Genomic DNA, 19191 nt, shown 5'->3' with positions numbered 1-19191 from the left:
GAAATAAAATATACTATTTTCTTTATCAATCGTTTTATGTTAGAGAAAATGTAGATACACCACGAGCATTAACTTCTTTTTCTGTTCTAGTAAATTATTATAGTGAAATATATTATTAGCAGTGTAGTGTTAATATTATTAATAGTTTGTCAATAACATTATGATCAGTCTAATACAGATCTTACAATTATTACAAAACCGTTATTAACTTATAAATTCAATTTTAATACGCTTAAAACTTTCTAAATACTTATTCGGTCTATTAAGAAATTAATCATTCTTACTTCCAACAACATAATAATAGCGCTCAACAATAAAACAAACCACTTCAACATGACACTAAAGAAACCAATCAAAACCTCAGAAAACCTCACATACAGTGCTCAAAAGAATATAATAAAAAAATACCGCAATTATTAATTCCTCATACTAAAACTTCAATTAAACGAACCACTTCTATGCTAACGCTACTTAAAAATCAATCGAACCCAATCTCATCATCTATTCCTCACACACTGCAACCGACCAACCCCGCACACCGCACGGCCCATAAAAACAGCACAAAGAACAAATCGAACAAAGAGCCCCGCAGGATCGCTCCCCGCGAACTTAATACCCCCGGGCTGAAGTGAAACCCGTACCCATTCCCGCGATAACCGGCTATCACAGAAGGAGCGGCGTGTATAGGTTGACCAATTCGAAACTTTAACGCGCTCGTAATTCGCCGGGGTACACCGGGAAGAATCGGCTGGAAGGGGTTGCAGGGGGTGGTTCGAATTACCCGAAAGCTTTCCTGGCATCCGTTTTTCGTGTCACGTAGGGCGCACGATGAATGGAGCGGAATCTCGCCCGGTAAGCTTCGCTGGAAGCCCGTAAACGGAGGACAAAATTGAGGTTGGAGAACGGAAGAAACGGCGGGAAAGAGCGGGAGGGGAGGGGAATCCCCACGGCACACCGTAACGTAAGGAATTCGACGAACGATCGAGCACTTCGGCGGCCGCAGCCGCGTGCAAACGAAGACTGGCCGCGAGAGCGGCCGGAAAAAGCGATAAGATCCCGATTATCGCGGCGATCACGGGCCATTAGCCGAACGAATCGCGCGCGATAAACATACAGCCGGAATACGAAAGCAGGAAACGCGCGGGAATTATTTCCCTTCCCTGAATATCTTGCGGCGACCGTTGAAAACGGAGGAACGACCGGCCGCGCCGCGCCGGCCTTGGGTACTTAGGCAGCGTTCACACTATGGTTTCTGTATCGCGATTCACGTCGCTTGATAAGGTTCCCATTCACCTTGAAACTTGCGGCGATGCGCTATAAGCGATGGGTTTGAACGCTTTAAAGGCTTTGTTTGAGTGCAATGTCTATCACGAAGCTTGAAAGACTTGAACCTATTTTTTTTCCTGTTTTACACAGATATGAATAATAATTTTGTTTATTAATCATTTTGTGTAGAGTGATGCATTTCAGACGGATCTACTATGTGTAATGCGAGAAGATTGTCGATGTGGATGAGATGTCGTTGGCAATTTCGGAATAAAAACTTATCGATGCGCGTTGCACGTCTTCCAGTGCAAGAGGTTAACACTATTTCTACCGTTTGTTTATTTTCGATCTCAAGTCAAGCTTTTAGGACTGTTTTAATTGTCATAAACCCATACACTCCTAGAAAAGCATCCATGACTTTCCAAAATTTTACTACTACTACTGCGATCCTATTATCGCGGTCCGGTTGAACAGAAACTCTGTAGTTTTCGAGAAGTCAGACTAAATTCAAACAAACTCTATAGATTTCAGAAATCGTAGTGTGAAAGCAGCCTTAGCTGAGCAAAGGGGTGATGGGGGTTGGAATTCACCAGCTCCAGCGCTTCCCTGGCGAACCCGTTCCCCCGCTGGGAATTCAGTGACTATGCTAACGATATTCGATATCAATATTTTCTACGTAAGCATCGGAGGATCGCGGCGGGACGAGGTGATTGTAAGGTGTGAGACAGGGCGATTGGATTTATCATGTTCTGAGTGTTCGATGGTCTTGCAGATGAAACGTGTGGATTTTTTGTTGATTTCTTTGGAATGTTATTTTTATGGGAATGCTGTAGTATGTTGATTTGGGTTTTTGGTTTTTGATGCTCACGGTGATTTAAGTCGTTTTAGGAATTGGATTATGGGGACAATTTGAGATAAGCGTTTAGTTTGGAATGTTCTTTGTAGTAATACTCCTTTAGTGTAATGTAAAGAATCGATTTTTGCATTCTTGTTGTTAGTTTTCAATGTTACAAATGCAGGTTTGAATTTTTTAGAATAATGTACAGCACTTTTTTTAAACTAATTATAATGTATTGATAGACTTTTCATATTATTTATATTATTTACATTATTATCTATAGATACTGAAGGGAAATATGTTTCAGATTAAAAAGAGTTTTACTTATCTTTATCGTTAAAAATAAAAGAAATATAAAAAACCGCATTATTTATGAGATGACTCAATATATTGTCCGTGAGGTTAGAGCAACGCTCAAGAAAAATACTAATTCGATACTTGACACCAATGCTCGAAGAATCACAAGTGGACGAAGTACACTTCGCAACGTCTCGTTCGACAATCGACGATGTCCCTGGCCACCGTCGAACACCGGTTCGTTTGCAGCACGTGATTAGGAGATGCAGCTGCGATTTACAGCCTTGACGACGCTGCTCGCCGGGAGAAATTAAGAGGCGTGTGTCCGCGCGGATTCCTCGTGATAGCTTGTCGCGGCGAAGGACGCGTAGGTCGACTCACAGATACTTTACGCGTGCTCCACATTAACGTCCCACGAACGGCGAACGCTGTGTTCGCTGTCTGAGAAACATAAACTCGTTGTTAAATTATATTTAATGGTTTTTTTACTAATAGCTATTACGTAAAACGGCAATCCTGTTCCGTATTTCGTTTCTTAGAAACATGTTCCAGTAAATTGCCATTAGAACGCCATTTTCTTTAAGCTTCTGAAGGATTTAACCGTTTGGACTTGAAAGAGTTTTTAAAAAAGAACTGTTTTATAGAGAAATCACATAGAAATTGGAGAACAGAATTATTTTATTTCAGTATTTCGTGCATTAATATATTATAAAGAAATGGTAATATTTTGCACATTTTCAAAGCTGGTTTTAGAAGTTTTCTTCTTAAATGGTTTAAACTTTATTAAATTCTTTTTGAAGTCTTCCTCGCGAATCAGACTCAAAATTATAAGATATGAAGATATAATGACTTGATAATAATTGAGACACAAAATCACACATCATCATCTACGAAATCCTCTGAATTGGAAGTAATTTACTACCATTACCATTAATATAATTCTAGCTTGGCACCTTAGAACAACAACTTCCACTTTATCCTTATTTCTACTGTACCTCGTAACTACTATACTATATCACTATCTTCATGCTCGTACGCCTAACATTCAGATCAACATCTAAACTTCGAATTCTCAAATTACCTATGGTATCAATATCTACCAAAACAAAGAACCAAGAATTCGGGACGCCCTACGCCAATCATTATCAAGACCTTCCCATTCCTTCAAAAACTTCCACCAACCAAAACTCCCAATTATCAAAACACCAATCTCACCAATACATTATCAAAACCACCAATTCCAACCCCCTAAACTACCCAAAACAAAGGGAACCCGACGAAATCAATAAACGAAGCACAAAGAATCAAGGGCGACACGATTTCGTCATCGAAGACAGAAAGCCAGACCAAAGGGCCACAAGCAAACCGCGACAAGGTTTATTTTCAGCCAGCCGTAATAAGTCCGCCGTGGACGTGTGCCACGTGTGCCAAACACGCGCCGTTGCAGGCATTTAATTATAAGTTTATGCCCGGTTTATTGTTCCGTCGTGGAAAATGGAGACGACGAGCGGGGTGGCTTGTCGCAGACGACGACGACGACTACAATGTAGTCGGTGTCGCCGACCAACCCGTGTTGAAGACGGGCCTGAGGGTTGCAGACCGCCGGGGGTGGTTTGGAGTTACGTCGAAAGAGCCCAAGACGTCGACCGACGTTTCCACGTGTACGGGGGCGGGGGAGGCGCACGTTTGCACGTACGTTTTACGAGAAACAATATGCCGGCTCCGGCTTAATGACGTCATCAAACGGTATTATGTCTCGCGGGCCGCAGAGTGGACGGTTTCCACCCCCTCCGTCCTTGGATAGATGCATTCGCGGCTGCGAGGCAGCGGTACGCGCCGGCATTTAGGAACCGGGGGCTGCGTTTAAGGGGCTCCGATGCCGAAGGGAAAAAGAAACTCATTTCGCGAACCGTTTCAACGGTGTTCGCTACCCAGCGATTCGAGGGTTGCTGGGGAATCGGGGGAATTTTTGTTTCAGGTATTTGTTTGCTGATGAGAAGTGACGTTTGTTTTGGTATGAATGAGCTTGGTGGTTTCATGGTTGTTGGGGAATCGAAGGAATTTTTGTTTCAGGTATTTGTTTGCTGATGAGAAGTGACGTTTGTTTTGATATGAATGAGCTTGGTGGTTTCATGGTTGTTGGGGAATCGAAGGAATTTTTGTTTCGGGTATTTGTTTGCTGATGAGAAGTGATGTTTGTTTTGGTATGAATGCGCTTGGTGGTTTTATACTAGATTAACGAGTGAGTTTTGTTTAACTTCTTGAATCGTGATTTCTTTCTCAAGTATGACCAATACGACTAGTTTGATATTAGTAGTTTATTGAAAAAAGAGGAAGTTCTAAAAATATTCTATGTTTATGTTTGCTTTGAAGTATGGTAACTGATTACAGAAGAATACTTATTTAGAATTAAAATGAATTGAGTAATATTTATGTTTGTTGAATCATGGAGATTTTCAGTACGAGTCTGATACGTTGTTAAACTATGGACGGGATAATACGATGCAGTAATTACGTATTTCAGTTGAGCAAAGTTGGAACTGCACCGTTGTACGTCCTGATGGTAGTTTGGTATCTATTTTAAGGATTAAATCAGTTATTTGATTTAGAAGTGGGAATTGTTCCGGCAATTGAACGTTTTGTTAGAATTTATATCTGGTTATTTATTAAATAATTATTTAAATGATCCAGTATTGATAATATAAACAATTTTTTGATTCGGTGAAATGAATTCCTTCTTTCCTCAAATTCCCATAAAGCAACGTTAGAAAATGTGCATAAAATTTGCATGGATAACCATAACCTAGAAACAACAAGTACTTTAAAGAAAGAAAAATGTTTGATTTCTCTACAAATAGATTCTTCAAAAAATTTCTTTAAAAAGGACACTGAATTAATTCCTACAAACACATTGTACACTAAACATTTCACTGCCAATCGTGGTTAACAACCCTCTATTTCTTTCAAGTTAAATATTTATAAGTTCCTAATGATTTACTTAACGTTAAACATCACTGCCACGTTAAATACTTAACTTCAAGAATAATCCTACAATTATACACATTTCTAAAATACAGATTAGTTAGAAATTGTTACTTGTTAAAAGTACACAGAAAATCGGAGGCAGCTCATCATCCGTCCATAACGTGATAGAGATATCGCTGTGGAAGAAAGAAACCGTGAAAAGAACGGAGCCCACAATTCCAAGAAACCAGGATTTTAACAAAGACATTCCACTGTCGCCCTGGGAAATCGCGGGAATTTTTATTTCGCTTCTTCCCTCGTTCACCTTTTCATTTCCTTTTGGAAGATTCACTGCTGCTGCGCCTTCCCACGCTTCTATTTCGCCGCTGATTTTTCGCGGTAATTGGCGGGGTTTGTTTGAATAGAGGCGGACGCGTGCGTTGTTTGGGTTTGGATTTGGATTTTGTCGGGGGAATTTTGCGGCTGAGCCATTTAGAGTCGCTTGTGTTTCTTTTCATCTCGACATGCTAGACTATGTGACGTTTTCTTGTCTTTTTAAAGAAAGATTTAAAAATTGCAGATACCTCTAATTAAGAATATTTAGTTTCCTAGAATATAGCACGTCTATTTTATTTAAAAAATAATAAATATATTGTTCTCTTAATTACTGTAACTAAATAAACAGAAACATAATACATAAGAAAACTGAAAATTTCATATTGTACAAAAATTAATGCACACAATTAAATAATATCCAACAATGCATTACAACTTCTAGTAAAAATTTCCTCAAGCTTCCAATTGTTTCAACTAAAATTAACCGTCCAACGATCCGCTGGATTCACTCTTACGAAGCTCAGAACGAAAAATATGTACCAATCTACGTTACGCGTTACTGGCGGCCGGCTGTCATAATGCGTTTGACAGGTTTAATTAATAAAAGGCTGGGGAAAAAAGGAAAAACATCGGACGCGGTAAGTGTCAGAACTTGAAAATTCCATCCGGCGGGTTATTGATCCAGACGAAAAAGGTGCAGCTGAAGTTTTGATCAACGTTCATCTCCGAAAATTGGATGCCCGCGTCGCTGGTTCGAAAATTGAATATTTTATGCCTGGATCAATAACCCGTTGACGTGCTCGAAATTTGCAATACCTTGGCAAACAATATTCATCCCGCCAAGAAATAAAGAATCGAATCGAACGTCTCGATCCACCTTCCCGTAATGAAAAATCGAACTTCAGCATATCTATATATTCGTTTCGTTAATCGAATCACTTGTAACGCCTCGGATTCATTCATTAGCCCTGCGAACGAGAATGACACCGTAAAAGAGGTAATGGTAATTTCGGTTCAATTGAATCAGGCCGTTAAACTCGTATGGCGTGCACATAATCATTTACTAGAGTATTCAAGTGGCTTTGGAATAATGCATTTTTGTTGCACTGTTTACTGAACGAGCATTATTTCTGTTTGGATAATATATTATCACTGGAAGTACCTGAAATCTGTTTAATACGAATAATATGAAATCCCTATAAAAATTGTGACTAGAGATTGTTTTTAGTTTCTTCGGATATTTGTTATAGTGTCCAAGTGAAACTATTTATTTTTAACATTAAAACTACCGAGCAGTTACATTGACTTTTTGAAATTTCTCTATACAAACTTCAAGAGAGCATATTATAATTCAGTTTGCGTATTGCTAAATAGTTTCTTTAATAGCTCCTAAATTTCAATAAACGACGCGGAAATATTCGTGATATCCGTTTTTAAAAATGAGCGTTTAAAATAGAAATTTATATAATAATTTGGTAGAATCCTTTTTTTTGTGTCAGAAGTTCAACAACATTGTATATGTCAAATTCTATGAATATTTGAAAGTTCAGTGCACCAAAGATTCCTAATAAATCAGTAAAACATCATATTAAACAGCAATTAAACTATATAAGATAATACAACTTTCGAAGTGAATGATTTCTCTTAGCTTCGAATCACAAAGCGTTAATAACTGAAGGTAAACATTAAAATTTCCAAATACGGCAAGACAAAATAAGTCACTTACTATTATATTCCTAATAATCCGTACAATTAAATTTTACCACAAAAATTCTCGTCAATATCTCACAAAAGGGCCTCCAGATACAAATATCCCGAAAAGCGGACAAAGGGAACAATACAATAATCACTACAGTACGCACAAGCCGTGTTCTGCAAAAAGACAAAAAGAAAAGAATGGAAGCAACCCTTTTGATCCAGACTCCCGGCGCGCGCCGTCAAAGTGCCGAATCGGCGTAATCACAATAATAGCAATTAATTTGAATGTACTTAGCGCGAGGTCGCGCGCGATATCGGCCACGGGCGGCCACTAAATCACGCTGGAACAACCGAAATTAATTACAACCTTCGTGTACCGCAGTAAACCCGGCGAAACACAGTCGAACGGGTGCAGAGCGGATGCTCGATTATCCCAGATTCCGTTTCGTCCGCGGAAAGTGAGGCCCGCCGATATAAAGTTCAACCCCTCCGACGCGCCGCCGCCCCTGTTACCGGGAGTGTCGGCGGAATGAAAAGTCGCCGAACCGTGAAATGTTACGCAAATATGACGTAGATAGAGTTCGGGTAACCATAGCTGTCTAACTTCGACACGCGCTGCGCCCGGTTCGACAGGGATCCGGGTTCCGCTAAACAAATTATTTGTCAGTGGTCTGTCCTTGGTAAGTACCCTATTGGTACTCTGCGTTTAACCCTTCGCGTACGAGGATTCTTTGAAATGTAAAATATGAAAATGAAAATATGAATATGAAAATATGAAGTATGAAAACGTTCGGCAGATGAAGCTAAATTATATATCGATTGCTTAACCCTTTGTACTCCATAGGTACCTCTCATTCGCCACAGGATTTAGCACAGCAAAATTATGAAGTACAGTATTTAATATTAAGTTTCTTATGATGCACCCATATCTGAAATATTAAAATAAAACAATCTCTTCCTTTAATTCATGTACGATTTTTCGTTAACACATTCGCCGATAGTAAGGAGTTTAATGAGCTGCGAAAATAGAAAAAAATGCAAATTCAGTTCTCGGAGAGTTAAAGTGTGTGACAATTTCAAAAGATTAAGGCTATATAGAATTAAATACGTAATAATGTGCTTATAAATTTGAACGTTATAGCTTCCAAGTCATTTGGCACCACAATGAAGATGAATGCTATAGCATTCACGTCCGCGGACGTGTCGAGTTAGTTTCAAGAAATGTTGACTATATTTCATCAGAAAGTGTGTTGGGTATTTCTGGTAGGAGACTCTTGGAGTGCAAAGGGCTAGTTACTAAAACTACCAGACAGATTAAAACGAGCGATTCCTTATTTCTTCTTGTTGCAATTATTTAAAAGATAACAGCTGTTTCTCTGAGAAATTATTGAAGAAATTAATTTAACAATACGCAAACTGAATTAAATGAATTAAAATCTAAATAGAAATCTCAAAATAATTGTTTGATCAATACTAAGTGAAAAGAAAATGAAATAGAGTTGCAAGAAGAAAACTATGGACATTATATGATTTGATTAAATAAAGTAATAGTACAATAATAAATTCATTTGTTCAATCACAAAGCTGTTACACTACGTGTTCCTCATTTTACTACATAATTACCTACTATCATTTAGTAAACATTTATTCATATTGAATACTGCAATTTCTTCCAATTCTTTCGCGTCAATTTTTAATACGAATAAGAGCACCCACGATACAAATGAAAACTAAACAATATACGCATTCAAGGTTAACAAAAAGGAGGGAGCTTCCGAGGAAAAATCTCGGGAACAAACAGGTCTCGGAGCGAGACCGTAGAGAAAGCTCGTGGTATTGGTGAGCAGGCTGGAAACGCGAAACGGCGGCCATTAAAATCGCGTACGCGGCGTGCATCGTAAATTTGTTCGATTCGGCGCGGCGAAACGCGGAGAAATCGCGGCGGTGCACGTAGTAGACACGAATGCCGACGTGCGCGAGGGTAAGCCGCTTAAAGGAACACCCGGTCTGAAAACTAAAGGCTGTGCGCCGCGTAATCCTCGTCTAACTGGGTCCGCGTTGCTGCCGCCGGAGACGTGTAATGGGTTTGTTTGAATTATTAAAGGAGGACCGAGGCATCGTCACCCGCCCCATTGCATCTTCTCGATTTTACAATTTATCTTTGTGTCGTTTCCTACTTTTATAATCAGTTGAGTAAACATATATTGGAGGAAACAGGGAGAATTAACTCTTAATCGACACATTTACATTGGAACGTGTTTTTATATGGTTAATCATAGATTGTAATTATAACAAAATAATGTTGCAAACATCAGATTTTCAAGAATGACGTTGGAGCGTATCATTTTGTTAGATGTTTGTTTTTCTGATTTCAGTAGATAATTGTGGGTAGTGTTAATATAGTTCCATAAATAAATCAATTTCTGATGTTAATTTATTTCATAGAAAAATATTTTGTAAAAGATTCTTTGAAATTTCTTATTCTTTCGAACAAATTGTATAGTAAAAAGTTAATGCTATCAGATTCAGTTAGTATTCGGTTTATAAATGTTCATTGATATTTTGAACATTCACAGTAGATTTCAGAATCAATTCGATGCTTTCCCGGTTAATCAATCATTTGTCTGTTTTCAATTTAAATATTACTCTGCAATTTTCAAGTGTCAAATAAATATGCTTCGAAAAGTATGAAATGAATTCTCACACTGTCTTAAATTAATCAAATCTACTTCCATCAAATTTATAATTTCACTCCCACCAAAAATGATCATCCCAATTAAAGAATTTGATTATGTCAGATCTAAATTAAGAAAATTTATTTCAAGTAGAAAAAGTTCAACACCATTAAAATGCTTCAGTGCTAGAAGTTAAAGCAAAAAACACAGTTGCGGACAACATAAGTAGCAACTTATTATATAATAGAATACGCCCTAAAAAATTAACCATTCCTGTCTATAAAATCCTGAAACCCATTCGAATATACCAGCAATTTAAAAAAGATTCTGTGAAACGGGAAAAAGATATTTGAAATGAAAGTTACAAGGTCTCAAGAGAGGCTATCGCAATTTGCTTTTGTGTCAAGCATGGATCGCTCAGAATCCCAGATTTCCAGCCCCCAAGAAGACCGCAGAGACCGTTCTCAAGAACCAGCCCGCCCCGACCCTTCAGAAAGGACTTCAGTGGAACAGCCAGTTAAGCCGGGGCTAACACTCCGCAAGCCCAGCGAAAGTAAAATCCACGTTAAGTAAAAACCAACTTCCGTGATCCCGAGGACGGTCCGCCGCTCAGAATCTCTGGGTAGCAGGTCGTCGATGAGGACTATGTTAAGTCTTCCATGGTACATTAGACCTAAGACTGTGAGGAGGTTCTCAGAAAAATTCAGTTTACCCTCAGGTGAACTCTACAAGACAGACTTCACAAGATTACGGTCTACTCATAAATTAGTATGGCTTTCTTTTAAATGATTTAATTAATTTTAGTGTTAATATTAAATTGGAGTGTAACCGAACTGTAACACTGCCCTTTACACAGTTTAGCTATGGGTACATTTAATGTAATGTTGAGGGAGAAGGGAATGTAGGAGAAGAATTTGGCAGTACTTTAAATATTTGTAAATCCATTTTTAATGTAAATATTTCCTCGTAATTTTGAAGCTACGTACTTTTCCTACGGAGGCATAACAAACTGATTGAAAGTAATAACCAGGTTGTAGACTCCTGTGCCACATGAGAAAACTTCTAAAAGAAGATACAACATTAATACCAACGGCTGTCAATAATATTTACACTCTTCTTATTATAAAGAACTTTCTTTATGAAGTCCAATAAGTACAAATATTTCAAAGACTGCCAAACCTACTTTCCTAAAAAGCTCAATACCCCACCGAATAACTCCCAAACTCCCTCCAGTCGCCAAGAAATCAACGAACAAAAGAAACCCCAGGGAACCAACAAACAAAAGGAAACATTCCTCCGAACACCATAACAATGATGTCAGACACCTCAGCCGTCAAGCATCTATCAACCCCAGCAACGGTGAACAAGACAGAGCGCGGTTCACGTCGAATCCTCCGCAACCGCATCAATCATTCATCCCGGCGATCGGGTGATTATTCATTAATCGCTGATTACATATCGGAAGCAACGGTGTGGGTGGCGGCAGGCGTGCAGGTAGCTAAGCTGGCTCCGGGGGTGTACGGTAGCAAAACGCGTACCCGGGAGACGGAATAGTTGACGTCGCAGCGAACCCATCGGCGGAGCATTGTCGAATATTCGAGCAGACACTATCAGACAGGCCGCTCCGCGCTCGCAGCCGCCACCCGCGGCGTGTCCTCGATCCCCGTGGCGAATTAATAATCAACGTTCAAACGTTACCGACGCGCCGTCGCGTCTCCGTTGTTGGCTCAAGCCCCGCGGAAGCCAGCCGCGTCTTCGCGAGCCAGCAACACCAGGGCAACATCAACGGCAGGCAGAAGCCTGGTGACTTCGACACGGGAATTCCGCGCGAAGTATTTATTCATCAGGCTTTGGTACGCCGAACAGGCGGGACAGGAATTTCATAATGCTGGTGTCACACGGTGCTATCGATTGAAGGGCTCGCCGCCACCCCCGCTCAGTCAACCGCTGTCTTTCTCTCTCCGTCCGCGCCAGCCAGGCTACCCGCGGACTCCCTCGCCGGCCTCCGGCAAAAATGTTGCAGCGAGCGAGCCGCCGTTGTCCCGGAAAGGATGTCAAAGAATGATGAGATTGATAGGGCGGGAATGACGGGAATTTCTGACGCGACCGGCTGGATGGCTCGCCGGGCTGCGAACCGAGCGTTCTTCCGTTCAATGGTACACGCGCTGTGACACGCTGTTGGCTGACCCGTAAACAACGCCGTTGAATCTCGGGCCGTTTGGGTGGTGAGTTTCTTTTTATTCTTCTCTTTTCGGTTTTGTTGGGAATGCGGATTTTTTGGTGGTAGTTGGTTAACTGTTCGGAACCGGAACGTTGATGGGTTGAATTGAGAGGATGAGTTTCTTGTTCTCTCTTTTTGGTTTTCTTGGGAATGCGAATTTTTGGGTGGTGGTATGGTTAGCTGTTTAAATACTTGTATTAGCAGTTGGAATCTTGATGGTTTATTTGGTGGGATGAATCTCTTTTTGCTTTTTGTATTTTTGTTGAAAATGCGCATCTGCAGGCAGCAATATGCACAACTACTTCGATCCTTGTGTTGGTAACCAAAATGTTTGTTTTTGTTCGAACTCCAGTGTTGCAATGTCTTCAATACCTTTGCATGAAGTTTCGAAACAGAACTTGACGCGTAAGTGTTTAGAAGACAGAGATCAATTGTAATTTTGTCAAATTTTCATAAGAACGTAAATAAAAATAGGTAGCCAGGTACCTCGTTGTCAACATAATATAACAGAATAATAACATAATAAAAGTCTGTGACTATTTATTTAATATATTAGATTGTCTCCTAAGTTTCTTTTGTGCTCCGTCTACAATATTTCGTCCGAAGAAAATTTTAGAAACATAACATTGTAAGGCTTTTGAAAAAATGGAAGAAGGTAATAGATCAAAATCAATTGTGCACAATTTCAGAACATGACATAAAATATAAAATATCGGAGATTTAGTATAAATTAATCATACGAAAGAAACTTTTAGGGCAACACAATGAAATATAATCGTTTTTTTGTTTGGCATTGTTGTGTGGGATGATCAAGGTGCAGCGACCGTGCAGAATGTTGATGTTGATTTCGATAGGACAGTGTGAAGTGTTACGATCTGCGAATGATCTTTCCATTGTTTGAGTTTCAAGAGTGTTTGTGATGAACCCTGGTAATCTTGGTTGCACAATCATCGTTGCAAACTTTTGATGAAAATCTAAAGGCAGAACAGAAAAAATTAAAGCTATGGGCATTTTCCTCTGTTTTTTTTTGTTAGCAAATAGGAGGAACAGTGTGGAATTGAAATGATATTTTAAAATTCACGCGTGCAATGTGCATTTCTACGTAAACGATTTAATTCAGAATAATTTTTACCTTTTCCACATCATTTTTAGTTAGTATCGTTAAACAGATAGAATTTAAGATAAGAATAGCTGCCCTCCATTTTGTGAATTTTTTAAATTTCTGGCAGGTTATATTCACCTATGTAATTATGCGTGGAAAAGTATGCAATTCCTATGAAATTTAAGACAAGGCTAGCTACCCTTTATTTTCTGTATTTTTTCAGTTCCCGGAAAATTATACTCCCCACGTAATTATACGCAAACAGCCGTACGACGTTGCTAGAATTTAAAATAAAGATAAATACACGTTTGTATTTTACTCAAATATTGTTTCTATGTTACTATAAGCAAATAAGTTGTTATTCAAATTATGTTAACTTTTATCTTCCAGATTTTAGTACTGAGTTTCTATTAATTAGGAAAATAGGTATCTTTTACTTATGCCAGTTTTGTGAAGCAACAAATTAACATTAAAATCAGAATCCGTTCCTGAAATGAAAAATAGAACAACACAAATCATGATCTGAAATTAACAAATTAAACGTTACTTATCGTAATCGAAAGTAGAATTAATGAAGATGTACAGTTTCCCATAATTCGGAACTACCGTTTGCACATTTAACAAGGTCACCGTGTTTGCTTCAGCGTGGGTTTACGACATGTCAATTGATGCAGTGGACAGGCGGCCACGCCACTACGAGACATGAACAACAACCCTCCCTCATCATAAATAAATTTGACAAATTGACTTTATTCGTGGAGTCTTCTTGAATTTCAAAGGCAATAATCTTCCAGATGCATGTATCATAAACTCAGTCGTAAAGAAGTCTTAACGCGGTTGTTTGAGTGTCCCGTTTTCTCGTTTCGGAATGAAGAACTTTGAGATGCACATTCCTTTGAAAAACGGACTATGGACTCTGTAATTGTGCACTCTATTTTCTGTTTTCTATTTTCTACCTGTTAATTGTTTGTTTCTTATTTACAATCTTTTTTTTTCTATTTTCTACTTTTTATTTTCCGTGTTCTATTTTCTACTTTTTTATTGTCGATTTTCTATTATCTCTTTTTTATTTTCTGTTTTATATTTTCTATTTTGTTACTGACCGTTTCCTATTTCCTGTTTTCTATTTTCTACTTTTCTATAGCCTGTTTCCTATTTTCTATTTTCTATTTTCTGTTTTTCATTTTCCATTTTCTATTATCCGATACTGCATGTTTGAAAGTTTTATTTCATTCAAACACGTGTATGATAAAATTGATTGTAATCCTTTTTAGAAGTTAATATTTCGTTGGAAAAGTTTGTAAACGCCTCCTTAGATTTCAAAGGCAGTAAATACAGAATGAGTTTGCTATTGTGTACATTGCACTACGTCGTTTTAACGCGTTTACCGTTGAAGTCGACTTTTCATCGTTCTGTCGTTTATATGTATGCATATCAGGAGTTCATATATTTTGCGCAGGGTATTACGAAGTTGGCACCGGTTCCTTTCGCATGTTCGATAAATTGATGCCTTGTAGCAATATTGTAACAAGTTATTATGTTGGCCAAAAGGCCATGTCGCAATTATATGGAAATTTAAAAACAAATTTCACTTCATTAAATTGTACATTGCTGGTGTTGAAAATCTTCTATCATCTTACAGTGTATTTTTTGAGTACATTCATTTATGTATCATGACATAAACGCTACACCGAGAAAAAGAAAAAAGGTAAAAAAAATTTTAAATTATGCATACACATATTTAAGTCATTAACGACGTTTTGTAAGTTACTCTGTCAAAATTAATGCAAGAATAATACGACTATTAATTAAAACAAGTTTCTGTCGTATTCCTATAAACTATTTTCCAAAGTTGAAGTTGCTTAAATTTCTATAATCAATCAGAGAAATTTCTTTCTTATTCCCAGTAATCATTCGCCAAATCTTGAATTTCTAAAATTTTTATAATTCAAGAAACTTTCTTCCTTCTTCCCACGAATCACTCAGCAAAACTTAAATTTCCCAAATCTCAATAACCAAAGAACTTTTCTTTCTTATCTCTACGAATCACTCACCACACCTTAAACATCTAAAATTCCTATATTTCAAGAAATTCTCTTATCTTCACGAATCATTCAGCAAACCTTAAACATCCCACATCTCCATAACCAAAGAAATATTTCTTACTTCCACGAATCACTCAGCAAACCTAAAATTCTCCAAATTTCTCTCTCAATCACAATTTACCAACGAATTTCCAGCAGAGCAACTGCGTTTTCCACGTTCAGTCTTCGTCAGCGTGCTTCGGTAAAAGGAAATCGAGTCGATTTTGAGCAGAGCTGAATCGAACAAGCCGCGAACTCCAGTCGCAAGTGCGTGGCTACAGCCAATCCCGGCGGGTGCATTGGCCGGCCATGAGTTAGATCGCTTTAACAGCCGCCTGTAAACAGCCTCGTAACTTCGCTGCTCCCCCTACCCCCTTCTCAATTCTCCAGCAACCGACTCCCACCCCGAGGACGTGGCTTCTGCTGCTGCACATACATACGTCTGCCCGTCCCTGTTGCATATTCGTTTCTCTATCTGTTGCCCGGTTCCCGTGGCTGCAACCGATGCATCGGTGCAAACGGTGAATGCACGTGCACCGTGTGTCGCTACGCCGGGAACGAACGAGATCCGAAACGTTTCTGGCCGTGCGCGTTACGATCTTCTCGGTAAGGAGTGAATTATACACGCTGTCGAAATGGAAATTTTCAATTTTTATTCGCACATTATAGTGAATATTTTTGAAAAGAAATTTTATCGCGTTAACAGTGAAATAAAATTTCTCTTAGAGTTTCGTATTTATAGAAATGAAAGAAAATTATTGTATAGGCTGATGGAATATTATTGTAAAGAATTTTTGTTCGAGGTCTATACTGTATTTTAATATACAAATGCAAATTCTTGATAAAATAAGGAAAAATAAGAATGGAACATTAAATTTCTATATAGTAACGATTGGTATGCGTAGTGGAAAGTAGACGATAAACTAACAGTTATAATTTAATATAATCTAATTTCTTTTTTAGTTTCTTTTCTTTGGTAAACTGTCACAAATTACATATCTTTTAACGAGACATTCTAATTATAAAAGATGAAAGCTTCTATTTTATTATAAACTCGTATACATTCGTCTAAAATTTACTATATCTTGTACTATACGTGGTGGTAATTTTAACTCGTGCACCTGAATTACATTCGCTATTATTGAAAACAAAAAAGAGAATGATTAAACAGCATGATCTTCACAGAATTTTTATCTCCATCAGCTGCATGCCTTAAAACCATGTACATCCTGTTTAGTAATTTCTCCTTACTTTCAATAATAGCGGAAACAATTTATATGTCCGAGTTAAAATTAACACCTTGTATATTATGTAAACTAGGAATGATAATAATTAGTAAATATATTCAACGATGGAGCTGCATTCATATATCCGTGCACACTATCAGATCACTCAACACATTGAATGTTATGGGGGTCACCGATGACCCCCAACCAAATCCAATTACTATAGTTCATTCAATAAAACGATGATTATTTGAAACCATTTCTATGTTATAAATAATGCTACCTAATACGGTGACATTCAACTAAATAAACGTGCAGTAATAATAATGCAATTCAATCGAATGATTTAATATTATATTTTTTCCATTGCCTGTATTTTGTTCTATGAAATCGTGCGGTGTTCAGCGTGTTAGCACTAGAAGTGATGAAGATGGGTCAAAATTGCCCATTTTTAAATTCTTCTATTAAAATAATAGATTCTTCTCTAAGAAATTTCTAAAGAAATTGTTTTAGTAATACGCAAACTAAGTTTTTGTGATCAAAGTCTCGATAGATGCACTCTTGGGGTTTCTATAGAGAAATTTTGATCAATCGTAACCAACTGATCAATCAGTTTCATTTCTTCTCACCTAATTTTCTGTTAGTATTTCCTAATTCCTAATATCTTGAATCATTAATTTACTACTTACCAATACGGTTGCACATAACCAATAAAACCTATGATACCGTAAGCCAGAAAGATACTATAACTAAAGATACATTGCATCGAGTCATCCCCCAACTGCACACCTGCATACTGCATTCACCATTATCGTAAAGGAAAAGGTTAAAAGTAAAATATAACTATGTTCCCATGAAAATTCATAGCTAGCGAGTTCTTTAGGGTATTTACACGAACCTCGGGGTATTATAATGGAGTAGATATTCCTGTCAATCGTCGATTCCCATCGAAGTTGCTCGACCCGACTCCAACGGCCTGGAATAATTAAGAGTATTCCTCTCGGCAACTTCGAAATTTACCGATACCGTCGCTGAACGCGCAGTCGAAGTTTGTCTTTAATCCACGGGCCGAGCTTTCCCAAGAAACTTTTCGCTTTTTGCCAGCGAGGCGAGCATTTCACCCAGCGAAGGGAGGCGTCAGGGTGTAAGACCCGCCCGGAAATATTACCAGGAAATTTCGGTGCACGTGTTGCTGCGCCGGAGTGGATTATAGCCGCCGCGCAACTTTCTATCTCGAGTCGTATCACTGGAATTTCGAAAATTGAGCGAAGAAAATGCGGCTATCGTCAGAACAAAAGTTTCCCCCCGATCTACGGGACACTCTGTTGTTCAGTTCGCCGGGGAAAATGTGCATAAATTATATAGGATTTTGAAACAGTTGATTATTTGAAGTTAAGTGAAATTCAAAGTTAATTATTCAATTTCAATGTAAAATATATTTAAGCCCCTGTGGGCCGAATCGTTTCTCATGACTACCAAATTTATGCAGTACGAAGTTAATGAATATCGATCTATAAATAAAACATTAACAATGCATTCGATAGTCTTAATAATTTTATTAACCCTTTGCACTCATATGTCATACTGCAGATTACAATACAAATTTGTTATACCTTATTTGTGGTACTTGGAGTACCACGCTTTAAAAGATCCAAGTTTTCAAGAACCTCATTTAACTTCTCATCTAGCTACAACTAAAGTTAAATTGCCAGTTAATTATATCAGATTTCATAAGAAAATTGCATTTTGCAAAAGTACTCTCGAAAATATTCTTGCTATATCTCGAAGCTAATGTTACGTAGGGATGGATTAACCCTTACGACCCGAAGACGGTTTAACCCTTTGCACTCGCATGTCATGCTGGAGATGACAATACAAATTTATTATGGAACGTTGAAAATTGCTTTAAAAGGTACCACACTTTAGATTACAAAAATTATATCTTATCATACTAATAATGAATCAAATAAATATAAAACGTTGAATTGTACCGTTGAAAATTACTTTCATTCATTTCCCTAAGAATAAACACAAGTTCGCACCCAACAATATTGAAACTAAATCGAGAGCAAAGGGTAAAAGGTAAATTTGTAAAACCAGTGCGTACACAATTGAATGTTCCTCTGCTTTCTGTCTCGTTAATCGATTTGGCCATCGAGAGGCTCGATTATCCTAAATGCGTCAAAGTCGGCAGACTTCGATTCATAAGGAACTCGAGCAAGCAACGACCAACGACGATTCATAAGGAACTCGAGGCGAGCGTGTGTGGCACAAAAAAGTTCGCAGGCTACGCGGACGGAACGCAGGAACCAATCTGCACCGAACGACCGTAGAAAGGAACGAGTGGATGGCACCCGTCAAGGGGTTAACATTCCATGAAAAATCACCGGAAGCCCTCATGAATTATTAAAGAATTTCCACGGCGATCCGGCGAGCCATAATCGCGCAGAATAATTTTTCCGTACCGCACGGCCGCCGATAACG

At 38.3% G+C, this 19191-nt stretch overlaps 1 protein-coding gene across 7 annotated transcripts in view; it reads right to left on the bottom strand.

Annotated features, from left to right (window-relative positions):
• Positions 1–19191, bottom strand: part of Mxd (MAX dimerization protein) — a 376159-nt gene that overhangs the window by 155513 nt on the left and 201455 nt on the right. The gene's annotated exons all lie outside the window — the stretch shown is intronic.

The sequence above is a fragment of the Nomia melanderi genome, chromosome 13, assembly GCF_051020985.1.
Source record: "Nomia melanderi isolate GNS246 chromosome 13, iyNomMela1, whole genome shotgun sequence".
In the NCBI taxonomy this organism is placed as follows: Eukaryota; Metazoa; Arthropoda; class Insecta; order Hymenoptera; family Halictidae; genus Nomia; species Nomia melanderi.
The sequence above is the reverse complement of the archived record's forward strand: the minus strand, read 5'-3'. Positions and strand labels throughout refer to the sequence as shown.